The sequence below is a fragment of the Salvelinus sp. IW2-2015 genome, linkage group LG17 (assembly GCF_002910315.2).
Source record: "Salvelinus sp. IW2-2015 linkage group LG17, ASM291031v2, whole genome shotgun sequence".
Classification (NCBI taxonomy): Eukaryota; Metazoa; Chordata; class Actinopteri; order Salmoniformes; family Salmonidae; genus Salvelinus; species Salvelinus sp. IW2-2015.
In genome coordinates, this window is record NC_036857.1 from 37,779,907 (window position 1) to 37,786,517 (window position 6,611).

Genomic DNA, 6,611 nt, shown 5'->3' on the forward strand with positions numbered 1-6,611 from the left:
GCTGCAATTGACCCAGCTGCGCTGCGCTTCAGCACATAGATGGATAGGCCTGACATCTCCCTGTTAAATTCTCTGATACAGAGCAGTATTCATGCGGGTTCCGTCCATTAAGGCAAGTCATCCAGGTCCTAAGGCAAGCAAAGCATCCCTAAAACCGTCACACTCACCACCACCATGCTTGACCGTTGGTACAAGTTCTACTCTTGAGTGCTTGCGAATTGTATATGCTCACTCTCTCACCAGCACACATACATGAGACCATACTACTACTCACCAATCTCTCCTCTTTTTTTACAGGTTAACACTTTTTTGGTTACTACATGATTCCATATGTTTTATTTCATAGTTCATAGTATTATTCTACATTTAAAAAATAAAGAAAAACCCTGGAATGAGTAGGTGTGTCCAAACCTTTGACTGGTACTGTATATCTCATCAATCGACATACAATACTCCATAATGACAAWGCGAAAACAGGTTTTTAGAAATGTTTTCTAATTWGGCCTTACTGAGGAGCTCAGTGACATTCAACRTGGCACTGTCATTGAATGCCACCTTTCCAACAAGTCAGTTTGTCAAACTTCTGAGTTTTGGTTGAAGATCTGATAACATTCAGTATCAAAAATATGCTAAAATAGAGAAAATCAGTAAGTGGGCAAATACTTTTTCACGGCACTGTATATCACCTTATGTGCTATGTATAATCCTTTATCATGCACGACATAACATTAACAAGAGGATATCTACTCATAGGAAGTGTCTCCAAAAATCCCTACAAAATGTATAAATAGTAAATACAATGCACCAAAACCWTTCTAAATAGTTTAATTTGTGTTGTCAGAAAGGCTTGGGGGGAGACTTCCAACTCACCTTAGCTTTCCCGTTGACTAGCACTCCGAGGTTCCCAGGGTAGTCGGCRTTCCGGATGTCCAGGTCGTGAGGCGACACGTACAGCTTCCTGTTCCCTGGGCCGAAGAACTGCATCTCCGTCAGCCCTACCTGGCACCTGTTCCCCCAGTTACTCAGGATCTCCATGGTGACGTACACGGTGGGTGGTGCCTCCACCGAGACCCGCCTCCTCTGCCACCATGACAACGACAGAACTTCACGAGTCAAGCCAACCGTCACTTCATAAAGTACATCATAGAAATAGAACACTATTATATCTCCCTTTGTGTGTGTGTGTTTGGTGTTTTCGTGTGTCTCTCTCTCTCTCTCTCTCTCTCTCTCTCTCTGTATTTAGCCTTCACTGTCTGTCTCACCTATTTACTCACCGGTGGTTTGCTGTTATCCGTCTTCACTGTCTGAGGGATTTCAAAGTTTGTGCCTGCCTCTAGTTTCTCCAACGCCTTYAGTAGTCTCTGCTKTTGCCTGAAAGAAAACGATTACTCATCAATTCTTTCACCACATCAATAGTCTTTGACCTGGCTCTTGGTGATTATCTATGGAAATGGATGCATGGTCACTGACAGTTCTTGAAGACTCCCTACAGCTTTGTTGACTAAACCTGCTTCAAGGTCAGAGAGGTTAGGTTATCACTTACAGGTTTCTGATCGTTAGAGAGCCTCGATCGGAGGTATACAATTACTGGTGCTCTGGCGCCGCCCATCCAAGACATTACCACGAGTTTTGTACTGTACTGCAGTCTGTTCATGGTGTTATTATCCCAGCATAGTACACAAGCATGACRGAGTTAGTTATGCCAGTGTCTTTCTAAACTGTCACCAGTTAAGACTATGTCTGGCCACTTCCCGATACGCAAACTARCATACCTTATAGATGATTTCATTCTCTGTAGTATGCTATTGTGGATACTATTGGAACATAGTCATTCAATGTTTTTTCCTTTGTGACAGTCAAGGATAGTCAAGAGATTAGTATAGACCCGGATCATGAGATTAGTATAGACATGGATCATGAGATTAGTATAGACCCGGATTTGACACCCCTGGTACAGACTTAGATAGTAACTTAGATTTCTGTCCTTATTCCTCTCTATATGCATAGAGTGTAGTGACAGCAGTGTGTAATGTTGCAGTACACTACCTGGGATCCATGAGGGTGACTCTCTGCATGGCTCTGGTCACCCCACTTTCATCTTTGTCGTCATCGTCGTCACGCAGCGAGCCGTTCATCATCTGGTATCCCATCACCTGTGGATTTACAATGGAGGAGCACAATGGAGTTAGACCTAGCGAGGATAATAGCCTAACTAGATTCAACTAAATGTAGAAAAGATTAGAAAATAAGAGAGACAGGGATAGGCTAGACTGTAAAACATCAATCACAGCAGACAGGTCACAAGAAGACATCACAACCCACTAGTTGACCCAGCACAGCACACTCTGGTTGTGCCCATAGAAATATCATTACATTCATTCATTCATTCTATTTCTATGGTTGTTATCTGTCCTACCGGGGTGCGGCTGAAGGCCCTGGGCTCGGGGCTCTGCAGTGGGCTGTTCTCTCTCTGCAGGGCCTGGAGCACCCTGCACGCCGTATCCTCAGAGTCGCGCTCCTCCGAGTCGCGCTCCTCCGAGTCGCGCTCCTCTTGGGAGGCCTTCCTTGCTGCAGACAGGGGGCGCTCTACATGATTCCACGGCCCTGAGAGAGCAAGTGGGGTCAGAGGGTAAGAGAGAGAGAGAGAGGGAAGGAAAGAAAGAGTCATACTCTTGAAACACAGTTCAGGGACCATTGTACACTTGACTGTTGTTTACTATGCAACAGCTATTTTCTAATAAGGCCTCTTTGGTTTACGAATGACATGAATACAGGGCAGAACATACGTTGAGGATCTCTGCCATCCCTGCACTCTTTTGAAGAGGGCCTGTCCAGAGTTTTGCTCTTCACCAGCAGAGGCTTGGCGGGTATGTAGGTCTCCAGGTTGTCTTTCCTCTTGGCCGACAGCGAACGCTCGATCTTACGGCCTGCAACATAATGGAAAAAAGGTAAAGAAAGGTCAAAGAATAGAGACAATCTGAAGCAAATGCCAGGCTCAATAAAATCTCTATAAGTGCCGTCCTCTACTTGTCTCCTTCCTTTCAACTGCAATGATATAAAAGACCTGGTGGGTAACTCCTCAGTAGGCAGCCACCGTATTACTTTCACCTATCTTTTCATTTCAGATCAGTGCAAATAAAGGGGGGGACAAGGAAAGGTAGCCACTATAGTTGATTGTTAAGATGCACCCCTGGCTGAAAAACATTACTGTATATCGTAATCCATACAGGATATCGTAATCCATATTGTTGGAGTACCTTTAGGAGAGGGCCCAAAGTCCAGCACTATAAGGTCTGCAGGGTCATGAAGGCAGCCTTTGGGCACAGTGGCTCGCGGATGGTTTATGTTAGTAGATGTTTTGTTGGAGGAGGAAGGAGGCAGACCTAGCTCTTCCAGGCTCTCCGTGCTCTCCTCCCTCTCAATCTGCTCCTCCACCCACTCCTCGTCTGACTCCTCCCCCGCCGACCCCCGGCTGCAGCTGCGTCGCCGCACGCTCACCTCCAGGCTCCGTCGAAGCACCTGAGCACCAAAAAACACCAGGGGTATGTATGTTTAATTGAGTTGAAATGGTAATGAAAAGTACATGCATTTCCTCCTCTGTTTCAAAATGTTTTCATCCCGTTTTGTGACCAAATGAACACTACTCAGCTCTCACGTCACTGCATTGTATGTAACACTAACCACAAACAAGGTTAACACTGAGCTATAACGCAAGTTGAAGAAACAGGGCAGTTCTACATTTTACGTGCCATGATTTATATCGCTCTGAAGGGGAGTGTCTGCTTGACGTAAAAAGGAAATGAAAAATGTTGTAAATTAACACTAAAATCAGCGCACTCCGGATAGAAATCTATGATTTACGGCAACATATAATCTGGTGATATGTAAATGGTGAAGATTGCTGTATTTCTTGCACTTTGGTTGCCCGGATCAGTGTCTTGGACACTATCTTAGGGAGAGAGAAGAGGGAAAAGAGGGAGAGAGAGAGAAGAGGAAGCAGAGGAGGGAGAGAAAAAAAAACAGCCGATCTCTCACCTTGACCTCGTTAATGTTGAGTAGGACACGTTCGCTTTGATGTTCAGGCTCCGCCTGGCTACCTCCTCGGCCATCAGCCCTGGAGCCAAACGAACGTGACACCTTAMAGGATTCTCGCCGGGAGTGGGGACTATGAGGAGAGCGTGGACTCGACCGCTGGAGAGGAACAGGGTGAATACAGAGCAGAGTGAGATGCAATCATGCAAACCCAGACTGACAGCTGCATTTGACACATACAGATACTGGCACACACCATCGAAATGTGGCAGAAAGAACAGTAAACCCCCACGCACGCTCGAGCCTGATGGGCATTGTTCTCTTCCTACTTTACCTCCATCTCTATGCTGTCGTAGGGTTCAAAGTCTTCAGAGTACCGTCTCTCTGGAGATATCCGCAAACAGGGTCCTTATATTGATCGAGTTCTGCAAAGATGAAAATAGAAAACACAATATTATTCACAACACAAACAGTACATTCTATTCCATTTGTGAGGAAATGTCTATGATCATGGATTTGTTCACTAGATCTATCCAACCATACATCAGGGTTAGGCTGTGTAAAGACCATTAGAAATAGAATGACTAGATTATATTTCTATGGTGTAGACTAGAATGGCTGTACCTGAACCCATTCTCTCCTCTGCACTTTTCCCAGGGCAGTGAGACTCTTCTTCCTGCTGTTCACCTCCAGATTGTGGATTTCCTACTCTGCTAGCTGCGAACCCCTTCTGGAGGCATCTGGTGATGAGTCAGAGGCAGAGAGCGCAAAGTCACTGCACATGAGCAGTCAAGTCCGCCGTCAAATGAAGAGCAGAGGTTCCATAGCRCAGATGGTTCCATAGCGCACAGAGGGGGGGAAATGGGCGCAGGTTATAACTGTCACTATCATTTATTCAACGGCCGAGGGCATAGGATTATATCATGCTAACTGAGGGGTGAGGTGGTGTTCTGCTGGTAATGTGCCACAAGGACGCTACGAAGATTAGTGTAGTCATAAAGTATTTATAAACAGGGACGTAATCTACAATAGCCTAACAAGGATTTAGTATTGTAGMAAAGATGGTTTGTAGTCTATACTCAGTCCTGCATGCTGTGTACCAGCCATGTGTGTAGCTCTCAGAGCGGGCGGTGGCGAAGTGACAGACTTCTGGTTGGGTCTCTTGGTCTGCTTGCTAGCGTTAGCATTAGCCCCATTCAGATAGATGGAGAAGCCCTGCTCCAGACAATCTAGCTCAATCTCCTTTGGCTCTTTAGTTTTCAGTCTCTTTAAGATCCTATGGGTTAAAGGTCAAAGGGTTATCATCACTAGGAAATAAACACATTTTCATAATAAGTGGTTTATGAATCTTTGAAAATTAGATTAAAAAAAATACGTTTTAAGTCTGTTTTCATGTTTTTTGTATGCATGTGAGAGAGCATAATATTATATATGCAAGCAGGTCAAACGAGCGGAGCCTAATCCCTAGAAACCAAAATGCCCTCACAGTTTGCGTATCTGTGTCACTCATACATCATTTGTGTCACTCAATCTCTCAGCACAAGGACCTAATCAAAGTCTACCGTATCTATAAATTTAAGTATTAGACTACTGACAGTCAGCTACTGTGTCCTCTAAGTGTACCTGAAACTGCCTCTCCAGATAACCGAAACAGTTCTTTCACCCTCTCTTTCTCCCGGGACGGCACAACCGTTACATGATATGGCCATAACTTGTATGCACCAAACATTGAATCTCATAGGACTGAGTTTGTTTCAAATGTACATTGAATCGGATCATTCCAATCAATCAGGCGAGGGCATATGCGGGATGCTAACCCCCCACAGCGATGGCTTTGGCCTCCATGAATCAAAACCCAACCTAACGAACTTAATATTTGCCCAAAATTAATCTGGAGGGATTCCTGCCTCCAGGTTTCCTTTTTCCAAGGCTATACGGAGGTGCTCTAGCAAACTAACAGCAGCCGACCTGAGGAACGTACTTCATCCCAACCTGGAACTGAGGAGTAGTGCTTGTCTCATGCAATTGTTGGAAAGCCCAGAAGCAAAAAGAGAAAAAATATGAAATAAAAAACAAAGTAACATTACCAATTATAATAAACTACGCAAAAAAAGAAACGTCTCTCTCACTGTCAACTTGCGTTATTTATAACTTAACGGTGTTGTAATTATTCTGTGTGAGCATAACAAAGATTCAACAACCTCGAGACATAAAACTGGAACAAGTCCACAGACTAACAGAAATGGAATATGTGTCCTGAACAAAGGGGGTCAAAATCGAAACTACAGTGAATATCTGGTGTGGCCACCAGCTGCATTAAGACTGGCAGATGCATCTCCTTCACTCAGGACTGCACCAGATTTGCTACTTCCTTGCTGTAGAGTTATTACCCCATTCCACTCTTCCACCTACACCTTGCAAGTTTCCATTGAACACTTTCTGGGGGGATGGCCGCTAGCCTCACCCTCCGAATCTAACAAGGTCCCAGACTGGCTCAATGGGACTGAGATCCGGCTCTTCACTTGGCCATGGTAGAACAGCTGACATCCTGTCTTGCAGAAATTCACGCACAGAAACAA

General features: G+C 44.8%; 1 pseudogene; it reads right to left on the minus strand.

The window, feature by feature from the left end:
* The window catches only part of LOC111976343 (katanin-interacting protein-like), a 55,891-nt pseudogene that overhangs the window by 45,869 nt on the left and 3,411 nt on the right, over positions 1-6,611 (minus strand).